The sequence below is a fragment of the Schistocerca nitens genome, chromosome 4 (assembly GCF_023898315.1).
Source record: "Schistocerca nitens isolate TAMUIC-IGC-003100 chromosome 4, iqSchNite1.1, whole genome shotgun sequence".
Taxonomy (NCBI): Eukaryota; Metazoa; Arthropoda; class Insecta; order Orthoptera; family Acrididae; genus Schistocerca; species Schistocerca nitens.
The window spans coordinates 151656791-151675877 of NC_064617.1; the positions used below are offsets into that span (position 1 = coordinate 151656791).

General features: G+C 44.7%; 1 pseudogene; it reads left to right on the plus strand.

Moving 5' to 3' along the window:
* The first annotated feature begins 506 nt into the window (after positions 1-506).
* Positions 507-624, plus strand: LOC126254125 (5S ribosomal RNA; annotated as a pseudogene).
* Positions 625-19087: the final 18463 nt, after the last annotated feature.

The window sequence follows — 19087 nt, forward strand, 5'->3', positions numbered from 1 at the left end:
ATAACTGAGGACAGAATTTGCAATTGCTACTTTGAGATGAAATGGTTGTCACACGAAAGGAATGCATGGCGGTCTACATCAAATCAGTCAAAAGACAAATGGTAAAAAAAAAAATAAAATGAATGTTTATTCACATTCAGTGTCAACTGCCAGTACCTGCACCATTCATTAATTCTGTGCACGTCTCCCAGCATTTCGCTATAGTCTTGTGGCGTTGTTACCTTGTTATCTGCATCATCTGCAAACACAGTCATGGAGAATGTACGTCTCACACACCATTGTTTCGCAGTGAGCCGTAGACTGTGGGAAATCTGAAACAAAGGAGAATACAAGCGTTTGATATGTGGTGCTACAGATGAATGTTGAAAATTAGGTGGACTCGTAAGGTAAGGAATGAGGAGATTTTCCGTCGAATCGGCGAAGAAAGGAATATATCGAAAACAATGGAAAAGGGATAGGGTAAAAGAACACCTGTTAAGAAATTAAGGAACAGCCTTCATGGTACTGGCAACGGCCTTGCCGCAGTGGAAACACCGGTTCCCGTCAGATCACCGACGTTAAGCGCTGTCGGGCCTGGCCGGCACTTGAATGGGTGACCGTCCGGGCCGCCATGCGCTGTTGCCATTTTTCGGGGTGCACTCAGCCTCGTGATGCCAATTGAGGAGCTAGGAGCTACTCGACCGAACAGTAGCGGCTCTGGTCAAATAAAACTGTCATAACGACTGGGAGAGCAGTGTGCTGACCACACGGCCCTCCTATCCGCATCCTCAGCTGAGGATGACACGGCGGTCGGCGGGTCCCGGTGGACCACTTGTGGCCTGAAGACGGAGTGCTGCTGCTGCTTCATGGTACTAGAGGGAGTTGTGGAGGATAAAAACTGAAGAGGAAGACGAGACTGAGATACAGCGAGCAGATAATTGCCAACAGAGATGTGCACGTCTTCCAGCATTTCGCTATAGTATTAAGGCGTCGCTACATTGTTAACCGCATAATTTGCAAACAGCCTCAGGTAGCTTCCAGCAGTGCCCACTAGATCATTTTTGTGTGTTGTAAAGATCAGCCGGTCAGCGTCACGTGAACATAAGAGCCCTTTAGACCGACAATCAAAGCGCCTCTGTGCTCAGTCACGTCACCCTTGAAGGGGAGTCTCGACAGCCACGTTGCCTCACTGAGTTACTCCCAATCAGGTGAGTCCGCCTACGCAGCCCGCATCCGGGTGCAGGGAATAGTAACGTCTCACTTGTCTTAGCTGGACGTAACAGGACCAGTTTCCTTGTTAAATCACTGGCGCACTGCCAGGTTGTCAGGGACCGTGCAGTGGGTAGATCGACCACATCAGCTTTCCATTTCTGGCCATCACGACGCCGTTGTCTGACAAGAACAGTTGCTCGACATAATTCTGCACTGATATCAGGGGAGGGGCAGACCTAGTAGCGGTGTACTTCTCCGGTAGCCAGTTTCATCACGGCGGCCCACGCTCCGTCAGAACTAATCGCCGCGTGGCGGAATTTACGGCCGGTGTTTTACAGCCTCTGCTGTCTCCGGCGCTGGAGGACACGAAAGCGCTGCGGTTCATATTCATGAGCGCGGCAGCGCCTCCGTCTGTTTTCACCTGGACGGCCGTGAAGCCTAAATGCCGCCACCTGCGGGATTATTTCCCAATTAATAAACATGTGCCGAGGAGTAAGCTGCCGGCTGGGGCAGTCGGTGATGAGGAGAAACCGACAGTTAATAACTGGTCTGGGGAGCGTCAGAATATCAGGTCGCCTACTGGACTTACCAGATAAGCAGATAGACGAGATCACGGCGCAGAGATGTTCTGGACCGACTGCTACGCCTGATCCAGATCAACATAGCTGTCTGGCAAGACCTTTCTGGAAGCAGTTATATAGTAGGTCGCTGGAGCAACGAAATGTATCTAGCGACTGGAAGAAAAACGCTGCTTAATCCCATTTTCAAGACAACTGCACTTTATTAGAGCCCTATATCACTGACGTCACTTTGTTATACAACTGTTGTAGGCTCAAATATTACGACATTTTTGGAAAAATAAATCTCCTTTATAAAAATCAGCCAAGTACCAACAGGACTCACGCACTGAGGGTTCCGCACAAACTTCCAATACCGTGTCAAAATCTCTACAGTAGTTCTTTAGAATAGCTCGGACATACAAAAAGAGGGCAGAAGGGTCTTAAAAAAAATGGGTTCCGCACCAACTTCCAAGACCGTATCAAAATCCCTACAGTAGTTCTTTAGAATAGCTCGGACATACAAAAAGAGGCCAGAAGGGTCTTCAACAAAAAAAAAAAAATGGTCAAATGGCTCTGAGCACTATGGGACTTAACAACTGAGGTCATCAGTCCCCTACACTTAGGACTACTTAAACCTAACTAACCTAAGGCAGGATTCGAACCTGCGACCGTAGCAGCAGCGCGGTTCCGGACTGAAGCGCCTAGAATCGCTCGGCCACAGCGGCTGGCCGAGAAGGCTCTTCAATTGATTTATGGAGTTATAGAAGACTTAATAAAATATTTTTATTTATTTACTAAAACATGACTGCAACTTACATTTTATGTTCGTATCCAGTAATCTTCGTCTATTATACTTTTGAGGGATGATTAATGCAATGTACAATATGTGGTCAAAAGTATCCGGACACCACCCAAAACACACGTTTTCCATATTAGGCGCAGTGTGCTGCCACCTACTGCCACGTACTCCATATAAGCGAACTCAGTAGTCATTAGACCTCGTGAGAGAGCAAAATGATGGCTGTGTGTGATGTCCTTAGGTCGTATCTTAACCAGGGACCTAGAAACGACGGAGACGCTCCGTCCCCGCCGCAGCCGCAGTGGTCCACAACCCCACGACGAGTACCGCAGTCCACGTAACCCCTCCGTCGCCCCACACCGAACACAGGGTTATTGTGCAGATCGGTCCCTGGTGGACACCCTCTTCCCCCCCCCCCCCCTCCCGGGGATGCACAAGTCTCATTTGCTTTTCTTGCAAGTGATACGATTGTGTCTTAGGAAGAGAGACGTAATCGTCTTACAAGCCATCAGATGTTAAAAACACAAGTGCAACGGCTATGATACTGTCACAATTTGTTTTGGTTCTACAGACACACCCAAGTCCAGTAATGATATCGATGTTAAAAACAATACAAGCTTTATAACTCGAGGTATGGTATTGCTTCCGAATGAAGTGGGTTTCCACATAAATATATATGCTGAACGTGGGTTGTGTATTAACAGACCGAAAGAGCAGGTACACGTCGCTGGAGGTGTAAGCTCGTAATAAAATCAGCTATGGAACGTGGTATGAAGATGGTATTTGAACTCACTCACGCCATCGCTAGATATTTATCCAATATCTGTAACGCATTCTATCCCAATGCCATGTCACAAGTGCTATATGTCTACTGGTTTATAGACGATGGTTGATTGAGAATGATCACATAAGGTAGATGGTGTGCTATGCGATAAATTACTTTAAAAAATGCAATGCTAGATTGCGGTCGTAAGAAATATACACTAGCTTTTCAGGTGTATACTGTTACACTCTCTGGTAGAAGTACTGTCTGCGGTTTGGAATCAAGTCTTTCCATTCAATCACATATCTGTGTAGGATTACATGCTGTCGTCTTTTAATGATTGCAGCCACTAGTAAAATTCCAACATGATTTTAGACAGGCCCTATGCATGTTGTAGCTATTCTTCAGACTCTGCCCATCCCTGCAGCTTTCTGCGTGTGATCTTTTCAATTTAAATAGGAACTGAGCAGAAGTTGGAGAGCACTATATCTACCACTTTCTGCGAACTGTACAGAAACAGTGTGATCTGAGCTAATGCGACAGGACCGTGTTTTGATCACTCAGTGGAAATAGGAACTTGTTGTCGTAGCTTTTACAGCCATGTACGATGTGTAAGATCGGCGCCAAACGGATCCTCCTCCTGCAACATGTGGTAGTACAAACGACAGTACAGACAGTTATGGAAACTGAGAGTAGGACGAGGATTTTGCTACTGCATTGCGATGCATCTCCAAACTACATACAGGTAGTGCAGTCCAAAGGAGATCTGGGTCACTCAGGGTACATCCACGTCTGTCACCCAAACGTTCTCTCTATCCTGCACCAACCAACAGAATAAAAAACTATGAACTATAACTCTCCACTAACTTCGCTCAAGAGAAATACTGTGTATGTGCAGCCATCAAGCATATGTGCTGACTCCCATTAAATATACTGATTTTGATCCACTCAGTCAGCTGCACAGACCAGCGTAAAGTGTCATCGCCTGTAGTGTAGGAGGGGGATCATATCCTACACACTACACTATCGGTCGCAAGAGAAGGCACCTGTGTTATTGTTTGAAATTTCACTTTTCTGCGGTTTCATGTCCAAGCAGCATATGACACAGCTTTGTACATAGCCGTACATTTTGTTTTTTTCCACCACGACTTCGAGATCTGTGTCAGGTTCTAGAGTAACACGTTGGAATCCTTTGGCTCTCACAGAAAACTAGACATCCCCTGGCGTAAGTTATGTTGTTGCTGTTGCTCCCACAACACACATTATATCATTTTAAATAAAAGACAGTCACAACATAATAGAACTGGATGAGATTTGTGGCGTTGTGAAACCTTTCCAAACAGCCTGCCAAAAGTGATTCACAGCCGCTACATTTAAACTCATCTTTCACAGTGACGGGATGGCTGATGGGTCGGTGCTCTGTTTCGATTTACTCTTTGTATTGTGGTAATGTACGCGATCACTGTTTCGGTGCCAGACATCCCCGCAAGCTGTTGCCTCTCCACCATGACTCTCTCCATCTCAAACAAGTAATTATGTAGTAATCAACAGCATACTAGTAGATGGATGGGATGGAAAAGACACCATGGATGTACAGTAATAATAACCATCACAGTTGATACTGAAATCAATATTTGCCGTTTTACTGTAATTTCAACATTGACCAATGACGTGGGAGCACGATTCACAGTTTCTGTATCATCACTAAACCGCCCCTCTTCTACTTTGGTGATACCATTGCGAATGTAGATAGATGACTGTGCAGTCTGTCCATTCATTGTTAATTATCGAACATATATACCATCAAACAGTACGAGACATATTTCTGACACCTCGAGCTTAGTGCATAATTTACGATCTATCTCTATGTGGATGGGAGTTACTTGGCATTCTCACATTCTTAGGATAAAGTCAGAGACTGTAAGATCCCCTCACACTGTCTTTGACCAACCCTTCCTGCAGCTGACCAGAAGTAGACCACTACATTCTGCACCTTGTGAAGGAATAGAGCGAGCCACGTTCGTAACTGCTGTTCCATATCAATCTTGTTCATGGTACCCACACAAGCGCTCAAGATTTCCCCAGATTCACATATGCTGAGGAGGTTAGAACCCCATATCAGTGTATAGTAGTAGATATGAGAGTTTTGTGATGTAATTGCAGACAGTTAAGAGAAAGAAGACACAGTGGTTTTTATGCATGATGGATGGTGCTCCAGACAGACAGAGTTTGAAGCATTTTACATAAATCAACTGAGATATCAAATCTAAATATTGTTACAGTGTCTGGGATCAGCACCAAGAAGATATTGGTAAGGGAGAACATAAACACATGCAACCGTAAGCTACACGGTTCTGCACTTAAAATATGCCATAATGTCAGAGCGGTACGGTTTCCGACTTATTGGCCATGTGGTATGCAACGCTGTTACCACCCCACTGTAGGTAATATATTTCTAGTGCATGATACACATTTTCCTTTTAGGTTTCTCTAGATTGAATTATGTTGACAAAACATCAAAGACAGCAGTCAACTCACGCATGTCACTATTACCTCACTATAAATACTATAGAATGTTGCCATATAGCAGCTGTTTGTTAGCTGACACCGCAAAGGTTAAGATAGGCTGAGAGTACGGAGTAGCACATTGTAAATACTGTGAGTTAGTGTTTGAAAAACCTAATCAGTCGTGCAGAAGGTCAAACACGTGATGCATTCTGTAGTTGTATATTGCAGTTCCACAACACACTTTAGCTAAGGACAAATACCACGTTATACATTGTTCCAGTCATCTTTTCGTTGTCCGGGAAAAAGGACTGTTTCCCTAGCTTCCGGTGCTTCCATGTCAACTGTTTCTCATATTCCTCTGGCTGTCGCATGAAGGAACCGTCCTGCACCAAGCAGAAGACAAGCAAGTACTCCCTCCCTTTGACAGCCTTTTTCTACCTCAAATTATACGTAATTTTATGTCAACTCCATTCACGATATCATGATGTGAATTTTCGCGTTTTCTAAAGCTGCCTGTAAATGCAGTAGTACTTTTGTCAACACCTAGCGCACATCCACTACTTTTTTTCTGGTCAGGCGGTACAGTGTGGCACAGTATGCGTCCAACAAATATCTTACAGTTGCAATGCATTTGTTTTGTTTTCTGTATGTCTGTGTGTTGCGGAGGGTTTGCGGGGAAGGCAAAGTGGTTTCATGTCTTTTGCCACACCGCACCACGGCGGACAGGTGTTACGCTAATCCCAGGCATACTTCCTGCCTCTCAGGAAATACCTCAGTCTTCCTTCTTTGTGACCACAGCAGTATAGTCTGTGGGATATGAGCTTCCTCCTACAGTACAGGCGAAGTCACTTTATACTGGTCTGTGCAGGTCACTGAGTGGATCAATACCTGTATATTTAATAGGGGGCAGCACATATGCTCGATGCCTGCACATACACGGTATCACTGTTGGACGACGTAAGGAGAGCTTTCATAGTTCGTAGTTTTTTTATTCTGGTGGGCGGTGCAGGATAGAGAGAATGTTTGGGTGACAGATGTGGATGCACCCTAAGTGGCCCAGATCTCCTTTGGACTGCACTACCTGCATGTAGTTTGGAGATGCATCGCACTGCAGTAGCAAAATCCCCGTCCTACTCTCAGTTTCCGTAATTGCTTGTACTGTCTTTTATACTACCACGTGTTGCAGGAGCAGCCTTCGTTTTGGGCCGATCTTACACACCGTACATGGTTGTCGGAGCTACGACAACAAGTTCCTATTTCCACTGAGTGGTCAAAACATGGTCCTGTCGCATTAGCTCAGATCAAACTGAATCTGTACAGGTTGCAGAAGGTGGTAGATATAGTGCTCTCCGACTTCTGCTCAGTTCCAATTTAAATTGAAAAGATCACACGCAGAAAGCTGCAGGGATGGGCAGAGTCTGAAGAATAGTTACAGCATGCATAGGGCCTGTCTAAAATCATGTTGGAATTTTACTGTAGCAGATAGGTTAGAAAATGATGCATTGTTCTGAGATAGGAGAGTGCCATGAATATGATACACTAGTGGCTACAATCATTAAAAGACGACAGCATGTAATCCTACACAGATATCTGATTGAATGGAAAGACTTGATTCCAAACCACAGATAGTACTTCTACCAGAGAGTGTAACAGTATATATCTGAAAAGCTAGTGTATATTTCTTACGACCTCAATCTAGCATTGCATTATTAAAGCGATTTATCGCATAGCAGACCATCTACCTTATGTGATCATTCTCAATCAACCATCGTCTATAAACCAGTAGACATGGCACAACTTGTGACACTGCATTGGGATAGAATGCTTTACAGATACTGGATAAATATCTAGCGATGGCGTGAGTGAGTTCAAATACCATCTTCATTCTTCGTTTCATAGCTAAATGACTTTCTAAATTCGCTGATTTTATTACGAGCTTACACAGCCGGCGACGTGTACCTGCACTTTCGGTCAGTTAATATACAACCCACGATCACCGTGTATATTTATGTGGAAACCCACTTCATTCGGTAGCAATACCATACCTCGAGTTATAAAGCTTGTATTGTTTTTTAACATTGATATCATTATTGGACTTGTGTGCGCCTGTAGAACCACAACAAATTGTGACAGTATCATAGCTGTTGCAATTGCGTTTTTAACATCTGGTGGCTTGTAAGACGATTACGTCTCCCTTCCTAAGAAACAATCGTATCACTTGCAAGAAAAGCAAACGAGACTTCTTCATCCGTCGCGTATTCTCGCTAAATATTCTTTCGTATCGCCAGGATTCAGTTACTGGCCAAGTATTATACTTAGTAGCAGGGGATGCATGATAGATTCGATGTGAGCAACAGGCTTATAAAGTATGTGTGTGTTCCGAGATGTGCCAGGAAAGTGACTATGTCCTATTGCAAGGAAGGTATGGGTTTGACGTATGGGAAATTATGTCCAGTCATAAGAATGGGACAGATACTTCTGTTTCCAGAGCCACAGTTGTCAGGAGGGTTATTTACGATACTTCGCTCTTTCCTGAATGTTTTCCAAATGAGGCGGCAATGGTAATATTTAACTATAAGTACAGTGATAAAATATATGTGGCCTGTTTCCTAGGACTATTCTGCCTTATGTGCCGGCAGTGCGTCGCAGCGGTGGCCTCTGGTGGGAACGACTAACGTTTCTGCCTTACGGTGGGAGCTGTCCGATGGAAAGGCCGGCTGGAGTACAGCAATGCCGCTGACCTGCCCATGTCGCCGTGTAGACGGCTGAATGGCGAACTAATACTCACTATGTGTTGGTGAGCCTTTGTGGTCGCATGTGTTCTCCACGGAAATTGGAGATGATTCAATATGGACTTGTGTTTGCACTTTACCGTTATTGCCTTCCACGTAAATTCTTCTGTTTACTGCTTCTGCACGGTACATGACTTTATTTGGTTGAGATAACACCGATTGTGGTGTATGTTGTGTGCATCTACGATGGCCGTTCAGAAAGTAACCTCCGGTTGATTTAAAAATATTTTAATATATACAACTACATCTTTGCACTATTTTTCTACATAGTCTCCATAGCGATTGAGGCACTTATCGTATCTCTTCACAAGCTTTGAAATTCCTTCTGCATAAAAATCACCCGCTTGTGCCTGGAGCCAGCCTGTGACCGCATCTTTGAGCTCTTCGTCGTCATCAAACCGCTGTGACCCGAGCCATTTCTTCAAATGCATGAAGAGGTGATAATCACTTGGCGCCAGGTCTGGGCTGTAAGGTGGATGGTTGATAACGTCCCACTTGAAGGACTCAAGAAGGGCCGTTGTTCTGCGAGCAGAGTGAGGACGGGCGTTATCGTGCAAAAAAACGATACCGGAAGTCAGCATACCACGGCGTTTGTTCTGTATAGCCCGTCGTAACTTTTTTATTGTTTCACAGTACACGTCTTGATTAATGGTCGTACCACGTTCCATGAATTCAACCAACAACACCCCTTTGGGATCCCAAAACACCGTTGCCATCAGTTTTCTGGCAGATAAATCTTGCGAGGCTTTTCTTGGTTTGGTAGGCGAATTTGAATGTGCCCACATCTTTGATTGTTCTTTTGTCTCAGGGTTCACGTACTTAATCCAGGTTTCGTCACCGGTCACGATTCTGTTTAACAATGGTTGTCCTTCGTCCTCATAACGTGACAGAAAGTCTAATGCAGAGGCCATTCTTTGAGTTTTGTGGTGGTCGGTAAGAATTTTGGGCACCCATCGTGCACAGAACTTACGGTAACCCAATCTTGCTGTCACTATCTCGTACAAGAGAGTCTTAGAAATCTGTGGAAAACCAGTAGACAACTCCGACATTGAGAAACGTCGATTTTCACGAACTTTTGCATCAACTGTCTGAACGAGTTCGTCAGTCACCAATGATGGTCTACCACTCCTCTCTTCATCATGAACGTTTTCTCGTCCACTTTTAAATAAATGTACCCATTCACGGACAACTCCTTCACTCATAACTCTTGGTCCGTACACGGCACAAAGCTCACGATGAATAGCTGCTGCAGAATATCCTTTGGCTGTAAAAAACCTTATGACAGCACGCACTTCACATTTGGCGGGGTTTTCTATTGCAGCACACATTTCAAACTGCCACAAAAACTAAACTAGCGCAGGTACGACGTTCACTCGACCACGGCTTGATGCCGACTGACCTGTTGAGTGCGTGAACGCACAGATGGCGTCGCTACTCCCCCCACAACCCGCACTGTGACCAATCGGAGGTTACTTTCTGAACCGCCCTCGTATATGGTGGAGGATGGGTGAAGACAGGTTTTCTGGTTCTCTAGACATGAGACACTCCTTAGTTGACTTTTAACGTAGAAGGGTGATTTGGAATCTGTTATATCACTAACACGTATTTGCAACTAGAATTAGAAGTTTTCTCTATTTCCTTTTTAGAGCTATCACGTAACGATCTTCAAAGGCGAGATGAATTTCTAGTTATGCAGTGGTTTGCAGCACATTCCACAAAGCTGCACCTCGCTAAGGTTTCGGGTTTCTAGAAACATAATTTCGTCTTTATCTTCGGAATTATGCTGTGGAAACGATCGGCATCATAGTGCTATGTGTTTGATATCGAGAACTATCGTGTAAATGGTGTGATATTCCGGCAAACCTTGTGACAATACTTTTGTTCCTGTAATCCCAGAGTCTGGGGTTGGTTGAAGAAAGGAAGCAGATAAGGGCCAGAAACACTAACGTCTTTGTGCAGAGGTGAGTCGGCCCAGCCTTTGTACAACAGTCCATAGAGTGACCAATGTCAGTGGAGGACGCCGTCTCATGCCTCAGGGCAGCTAAGGGAGGTCAGTTACCTTGTGACCAATGGCTGCGGTGGAAGACCGACTGAGCTCATGGGAAATTGTAGTGCTGCAAGGAGTATAAACGATGCATGTGCTTATGTTATTTTTAGGAATTTGTCTGTCCTCGTGGTAAATGTACGAGTGTCTGGTAGTCTATAGCTATAAGCAGGATGCAGAAGTGATGATTTCGTATAGTGCAGGATATGAATTGTGTGTTTGCTACATCAATATGGTATGTGTTGATATAGCTCGGTTGGAGATCGGTTTCACACTGAAAAATTTAAACTTTCCTTGACAGTAGTAGAGCTGGGTGACTGAGGAAGTGTCTTTCGGTATTTCATGATTTGTAGTCCACTTTGGAGGGTTTAACTGCCAGTGGAAGAAGGTGATCTGTCAAAAATACTTTTCTGCGGGAAGTTCCTCCTGCAGAAAATGACAGACAATGCTCCCACACTGGCAGCAGCAGCAGTTTTGCGGGTAAATTGAGTAAAAGCCAATCAGAATGCTCCATTCATTCACAAGACATCCTATATGCGGGGCACAGGAGTCTTTACAGACTGGTTCGAACAAGATGGGAGCAAGATATTTACGGAAAATTCTGAGAGAGTAATTTGATGTCTCCTTTGTTCGAGTGTTTAAAGACAAGTTCAAGCAGACCAACCGTTTCTGGCAGGATGTTGCCATTTTGACTAGAGCATCTCTAGTCCAGCTGCTGTGGAGCACCAAAAATTGGCAAAATATCCTACCGTTTTCCTTATCTGTAGAACAGTGCTTCGTGTTCTGTTTGCGTAATTGTTCTGGTTTTCCCGTCTGTGCTTAGACAGTGCTTCAAGAAGTGACGAAAAAATAATGTCCCTGACTCTAGCAGCAGCAAATATAAACAAAGCCCACTCACTGTTTGAGAAAAGTGATGAAAACCACGGCAGCTGTAGGACTCAGAATGTTTCTCTCTCTCTCTCTCTCTCTCTCTCTCTGGCAGTACCTTCAAACATGCAGCGGAAACTCGAAAAGTGGTGAGCGTCCTGTTTTTAGAGACAGAGATATTTATTTCGACATCCGAATATCGTCATTTTGACGTCTAAAATCAGATATTGCAGCTGATATAAGTTTCGGAATCCGTTTCGCACAAAAGCGAGTGAAGTGTCTCAGGGAAGTTTCACAACTGTACCGCTATCTTTCTATAGTCCATATTCGAGTGTAGCGTATGAATCACAAAAACGAAGCAAACTACTGTGCATCGATATTTTGGAAGTGTATATACAGACTTATATAGTTGGACTTAGTAACTGCTGAAGCAGTTCATGCTGAAAGACAAGTGTACTTCCCACAAAAGGGTGCGAAGTGTTTCTGGGACCATTTCATAATTACGTCGCTACCTTTTTCTTTAAGAGTCTTTGTTTGTGGTGGTGGTTTTATTCTTCAGAATAAAACGTGTAATTGTTTAAATATTGTCGCGCCATATGCATAGCTATCTCTCTCTCTCTCTCTCTCTCTCTCTCTCTCTCTCTCTCTTTGTACAGTGCTACATTTAACCCCTGTGATATCTTCAAGTTAGAGATTCGACAATATTGCGCAACACAAGATATAATAACTCCTAAAGCAGTTCGTGTTCAACGACGAAGGGTGTCCGTGCGCCAGGTATGGGCGAGAGCAGGAAGGCCGCGGGTGTTTTCAACGCTACAGGAAGTGCTTAGACGCTGCCGTGTGACCGAGCTGTAAGCCGGCGCGCTCAGTGGTTGTGGCGTTAGCCAGCTCGGAGACTTGGGTCAGGGAGCCCGGTCTGGGTCCGTTGGAAGAGGCCGCACGCCGGAGTGGGTGAATGTCTTGCCTCTTGCGTTTCGGAAGACTTGCTGACTGGACTTTTATAGAATGATCTGCATTTTTACAGCACACGCATTTATCAGTATGAGTTGCGAAGCATAACTTAGCCTATATTCGTCTTCACCAAATATCAATGCTATCGTGACTACGTAGGCGTAATAAGTCTTGAAAGTCTCTTCGGGTTTGCTGCCGGATCCTAAAATCAACTTGACTCGATATTTCGGCGATCCAACTGTTCGCCATCTTCAGGAAATGCTGCTTCTGCCGATGAGTCCCGCTGAGAACTGACGCAAGATTGCAATTCGACGTCCTATACAGGCCACCGTTCAGTACACGGCGCATGCGCCGCCCATCACGGTTTCTGGCTTCCAAAACAGGGAGGTGGCGCCGCCCTTAGTGAAACACTGCTGGCAACGATATATCGCAATCAAGGCCGCACAGAAGAACGTTCAGTTTTGATGCGAGATAATACAGGATTCCACGTTTTGCTAAGAGGGGACCCCTTGTCCCTGTTGATTAAATTATCAGCCAACCTAATTTCAATCGCCTCTTTATACACACTATTCCAAAAACCGGAAATGTTGGCAATTACAACAGTTTCCTCAAATTTCATTTTGTGTCCCTCATTTAGGCAGTGTTCTGCTACGGCCGATTTTTCCGGCTGTTGTAGCCTCGTGTGACGGCGATGTTCCACACACCTGTCATTCACTGTGCGAATAGAACGGCCAACGTAAGCTTTCCCACATTGACACGGGATTTTGTACACCCCGTGTTTCCTAAGTCCCAAATCATCCTTCACAGAGCCGAGCAGAGCCCTAATCTTAGAGGGTGGACGGTACACACTCTTAATGTTAAAACTCCTTAAAATTCGTCCAATCTTAAACGATAAGCCTCCAGCATAAGGAAGAAAGACCACAGATCTATGTTCCTCTTCGAACACCTCCGGAGACGGTCCAAATTCCATAGCCCGACGAATCTGTTTCTCGGTGTATCCATTTTCCTTAAAAACAGTCATCAAATGCTCAAGTTCTTGGGTTAAGCTGTCTGCGTCGGAAATGGCATATGCTCTCCGTAACAAAGTCCTAAGGACGCCACTACGTTGGTGTGGTGGATGACAACTCTTAGGGTGCAGGTACCAATCTGTGTGTGTCGGCTTTCGGTGAACACTGTGTCCCAAAGTTCCATCTGGTTTATTATAAACCATTACGTCTAAAAATGGAAGCATCCCATCATTTTCAACCTCCATAGTAAATTTGATACGGGGATGAAGACAGTTGAAGTGGTCCAAAAATTTTTAAATAAACAGTACATGCAAAATAAATACTTTGTCCGTCCTTTCCAGCAGCCCAGCACAGGCTCAGTCTTTTCTCGCCAATTTCCTGATTTGGGATGGGGAGAGGGGGGAGCAATGCATACAATGTAAAGATTTACATCCGTCATATCCGGCAGCTCAGCAATGATTGAGCCCTTATCCTGCCATTTTTCAGATGGGCGAGTGTAGGTGATGTGGGGTGGTGTGGGAAGGGGAGAGGGGAAGGGGTTAGGTTAGTGGAAATAGCCCAGTTGACCTATTTTCCCTCCAAAATTTGAACTTTCCGCCATGACGTCTTTGCGACATTGCCACATCTATGGCCACCATCTTGAATCCGCCATCTTCAAAAATTTTGGCCGCAATGTAATGTGGGCTGTGTCCTTGTTGCCATACTACTCTTACTATGAATTTGCACCATATTGTGCACCTTGTTTAGCAATGGCTCACAACTGCGTCACGTATGTAATAGCATGCTGGTTATACTACAAGTTATATTGTTTGACTGTAACAGAACAATGGGTTTTCATTTGTTTACCAGTTTGTTTACTGCGTTCCATAGGTTGTTTGCAATAGCAAAAACCTTACAATAGAAGAGATGTGTTTCCCAGTAGCTAAGACGTACAAGTGCTCATAAGTCAGTATTTTAGAACCCGTGTTTACTGGACAGTTTTTCTTGGTATGGTATATACTATCACATCTCGAATTACGAATACTTTTTTAACACCCTGTATAAATGATCTAATGGATAATAGTTGCCAGGATGACTATGTTGAAACAGAATTATGTAGACATGAAGAATAAAGATCTGCAAACAATAATTCACTTATCCGTACGCTAAAATTTCGGGCGTGCGGCCGCATAAATTCAGCTTGTTCTTCTAATATTTCGGCTGAATGCCGTCCAGTGATCTTCAGCGTGAGCCGAGGTGACTGACGCTCCAGCACTTGCTCCGTCCTTTTAAACTACTGCGTGGTTCGGTCCTCGGGTTTAAAAGGACGGAGCAAGTGCTGGAGCGTCAATCACCTCTGCTCACGCTGAAGATAGCATTCAGCCGAAATGTTGGAAGAAGATCATCAGTGGCAGTAGCTACAAGAGAGGCATTGTGCATCATTATGAAACGTAATCTTATTTACTTAACCTCGTGTTTCTAATTGTCTCGTTGGTATCTGAGATATGTATAAGACTTATTTTGAAATCGAAATGTCTAGACTTCAGTGCAGGGCAACAGAACTGTGTAAAAATTTATTTTTTTGCGAAATCCAGACTAGCTGCGAGAAAACAATCCGTTTTGAATGAAATTTATATATGTAATCTGACTGCAAAACAAATGACTCCGTTTAAAATGGTGGCACTGAATACTGATAATCTTTATCTTAAGACTTGTAAACAACCACTGTACCAGAACTGTTACTGTAATTACAGAGCAAATGAACACAAAAATTAGCGCATCTGACTTTCTGGTAAAGCTGCTGAAAATTCACAAGATAGCACTTTACTGACATCCTTTACTGGTCTTAAGCCTCAGAACTTTCACCAAAACACTCTGACACTCGACAAACTGTCTACTGGCTTCTGTCTCGGGCTCTTCGGCCGACGTTCATCTAATGATTTTTCTGACGTTTCGCCAGCACGAGTGGCTGGCATTGTCAAAGCTTCACCCTCCATTTCCGGCAATGGAGGGTGAAGCTTTGACAATGCCAGCCACTCGTGCTGGCGAAACGTCAGAAAAATCATTAGATGAACGTCGGCCGAAGAACCCAAGACAGAAGCCAGTAGGCAGTTTGTCAACAAGTGGCCACGAAAGCCTCAACAATTTTGTACTCTGACAATCACTGTGCTTTACAATGGGAATGGACTTTGATGATAATTAAATTTATTGGCCTACCAGTGCGCACGGAATGCTCGTCTTTTCTGCAACCTGTTGCTATTAGGAATAATGATGTAACTGTCAAAAATCAAATTTCCTCTGCCGTACTTGCGATGTGCAATGCAAAACGGTATCTGATCAATTTTCATTAAAATGCTTCTCAGTACGCAACTCGCGATAAGCAAAGCGATCATGCAAATACAGCCACGAAAGTAAAGAACTTAACTACTGATAAATGAGAAGAAAGACTCCAAGTACAACTATGCTTAAGCCATTACAACAACACACACCTTTTCATAAGGTTCTCACACCTCGACAAGTTAGCAAATATATTTCTTAATAACTCTACTGTGTATCATTACCTTTCTTGACACTTATTTCAACCATGAGGCAAGTCTATGTGCTTCACTGTAAATTTTCTACAGCAACTTTTAACCCTACACACTGTTCTAGCAATAAGAAACTACACAGTCACAAACACATAGCCGGCCACGGTGGCTAAGCGGTTCTAGGCGCTCCAATCCGGAACCGCGCTGCTGCTACGGTCGCAGGTTCGAATCCTGCCTCGGGCATGGATGTGGGTGATGTCCTTAGGTTTAAGTAGTTCTCAGTCTAGGGGACTGATGACCTGAGATGTTGAGTCCCATAGTGCTCAGAGTTATTTGAACCATTTGAACAAACATACAAAAAACTGGATTACCTTAAGAGTTGGTTTTAACTTTCTTCCACTAAATAATTATTGTTTATCCTCAAAATATATTGCTACAAAAACCTTTTTAAGAAATGCTGCCTCCATTGCGCGGCAGGCGAACTTCCATCCTTTTCAAACCAAGGACGCTATCGGACCGTATAATACACACTATACACTGTTACTATCTGACTTACTCTCAAAACTTTGGTCTCAAAACACAGACTTACAAAGAGTATGATTATACCGATACTACAGAGGTTGTGAACGTTTATCAGTCGGCCGCTGTGGCCAAGCGGTTCTAGGCTCTTCAGTCTGGAACCGCGCGACCGCTACGGTCGCAGGTTCGAATCCTGCCTGGGGCATGGATGTGTGTGATGTCCTTAGGTTGGTTGGGTCTAAGTAATTCCAAGTTAGAAGGGACTGATTACCTCAGATGTTAAGTCCCATGGTGCTCAGTGCCATTTAAACCATTTGAACGTTTATCAAATTCCCAACTTCATACGCATTTGTGTGCAACTCTTCTTGAAAATCGTCACGGCAAATAAGGCAACTACCTTTCAGGGGAGAGGTTTACTATTGAAATTTGAAGAGAGCCATTTTTGAGAAGAGCTGGACAGTACATTACTTCCTCCTACACAGTTCTCGCGAAATGATAACGACGAGATAATTGGAGAAATTAGAGCTAATACAGAGGCTTACTGACAATCACTTTCCCCACGAGCCATCTGCGAGTGGAACAGTGAAGGGAGGAAAGAGGGGGGGGGGGGGGGTGGAGGAGTCATTTAGTGGTATCACATACCGTCTGGTGGCCTGCGGAATATTGATGTAGATGTTGATGTAGATGGTCTGTCGCGCCATTTCACTCCCGCACTGGGATGCACATGTAGTTAGAACCATAGCAGAACTGTTTTGCAGAAATCCCGGAACATGTACTCCCTTCTGATAATGCGTCACTCTTTTTGTGCTATGACCTTAGCATGGGACAACATGGGTAAAATACTTTTTGAAGTTTTCTCGTACTTAGAAACTACCGTCATTTCACCAAAACGGAAAAGAATTTCAGTCGAGTGGTAGCTTTCGTTACTGCAGCAGCGCATCAGAGTACACCATCTCGCCTGTGAGTTTGACACAACTCCCCATAAGAGGCAACTTATTTCAAATTTCTTCTGTGCTCTTTAGTTTGAACTCCTATATTTCATGTCTGTTTGTGTATATATTAGGCAGAGTTCTGCGTTCTATTAACTGTCTGGAGCATATTTCCGCCATCTTTAGTATGAGTAGGAACTGCTATTGATGTTTCACAGGCGAGATGAATTAGCCACCCTTCGCGGTGTTGGCTTCGGTCACACAGCTTGAGGCTGTCACCATTGGGCAACACTATGGGGAGCTCCACGTGGCGATCCTAGGGACGTCCAGCGCCCTCACTTGTCCCCCGATCGGTCCACTACTCTGAACACTATGACCCCTTACCAGTTGTCGAGAGGGAGGTTGTTCCAGAGTGTGGTAGGCAGCGAAAGATGTTCTCGAGGCCCGATCGGAGGACTTCCTCAGTTCATATAAAATGTAAATGTCGTGTGACTAGGGCCTCCCGTAGGGTAGACCGTTCGCCGAATGCAAGTCTTTCGATTTGACGCCACATCGGCGACTTGCGCGTCAATGGGGATGAAATGATGGTGATTAGGACAACACAACACCCAGGCCCTGAGCGGAGAAAATCTCCGACCCAGCCGGGAATCGAACCCGGGCCATTAGTATTGACATTCTGTCGTGCTGACCACTCAGTTACCGGGGAAAGACCTCAGTTCATATGATGAACAGGTTTCGGACGTTGCCTGTGGCTAGCAAAGACCGTAAGCGAGATGCTGCCACTCGCCCTATTCCAGAGGAAGCCTCTTGGCTCATGACACCTGGCCATCCACGAACGGTTGGATTATTGGTAGTTGAGAGCTCCAATGTTAGGCGCGTACAGAAGTGTAAGGAATTCAGTGTGCCCTCTGTGTGCAAACTGGGAGGCAGTCATCCATCATGTGGAATGTGTGCTTCCGGATGTTGTGAAGAGCACAGGGTGCAGCCAGCTACAGGTGGTGCCTTATATCGATGCTAATGATGTGTGTTGCATTAGATAGGAAGACATTCTCTCTGGGTTCGAGGGCTAGCTGAAACAGTAAAGACTGCCAGTGGTGCTTGCGAGACGAAGGAGGAACCGATTGAGGTTTTTTGGTACGGAGTGGAGGGTCTGAATCAGAAGCTAAAACGGTTCTGCTATCTTGTAGGCTGCAGACCCCCGACTTGCGCCATAGGTTGGTCGGATCCGGGTTCCGCATGATAGGTCAGAGGTCCATTCGACGTAGAATACGGCTAGAGAGGAAGCGGGGGCTTTGTAGAGAGGACTGGGCGGTTTTTTACGTTTATCGACCAGTCGAAAATCAGGTGATTAGAGACTGAGCACAAGCTCGGATTATGTCAAGGATGGGGAAGGAAATCGTCCCTGTCCCCTCAAAGGAACCATCCCCGCATTTGTCTGTAGCGATTTAGGAAAATCACGGAAAACCTAAACTGGATGGCCAGACGTGGGTTTGAACAGTCATCCTCCGGAATGCGAGTCCATTGTGCTGGCCACTCGTCGCCTTGCTAATATTTTACGTTAGAGGGTCTCGGGAAACTACAGCAAGGGCATCAGCCTAAAAGGACGCAGGACAAACACAGGATGAAGGAACTGTAATTGTAAGTTGTCGT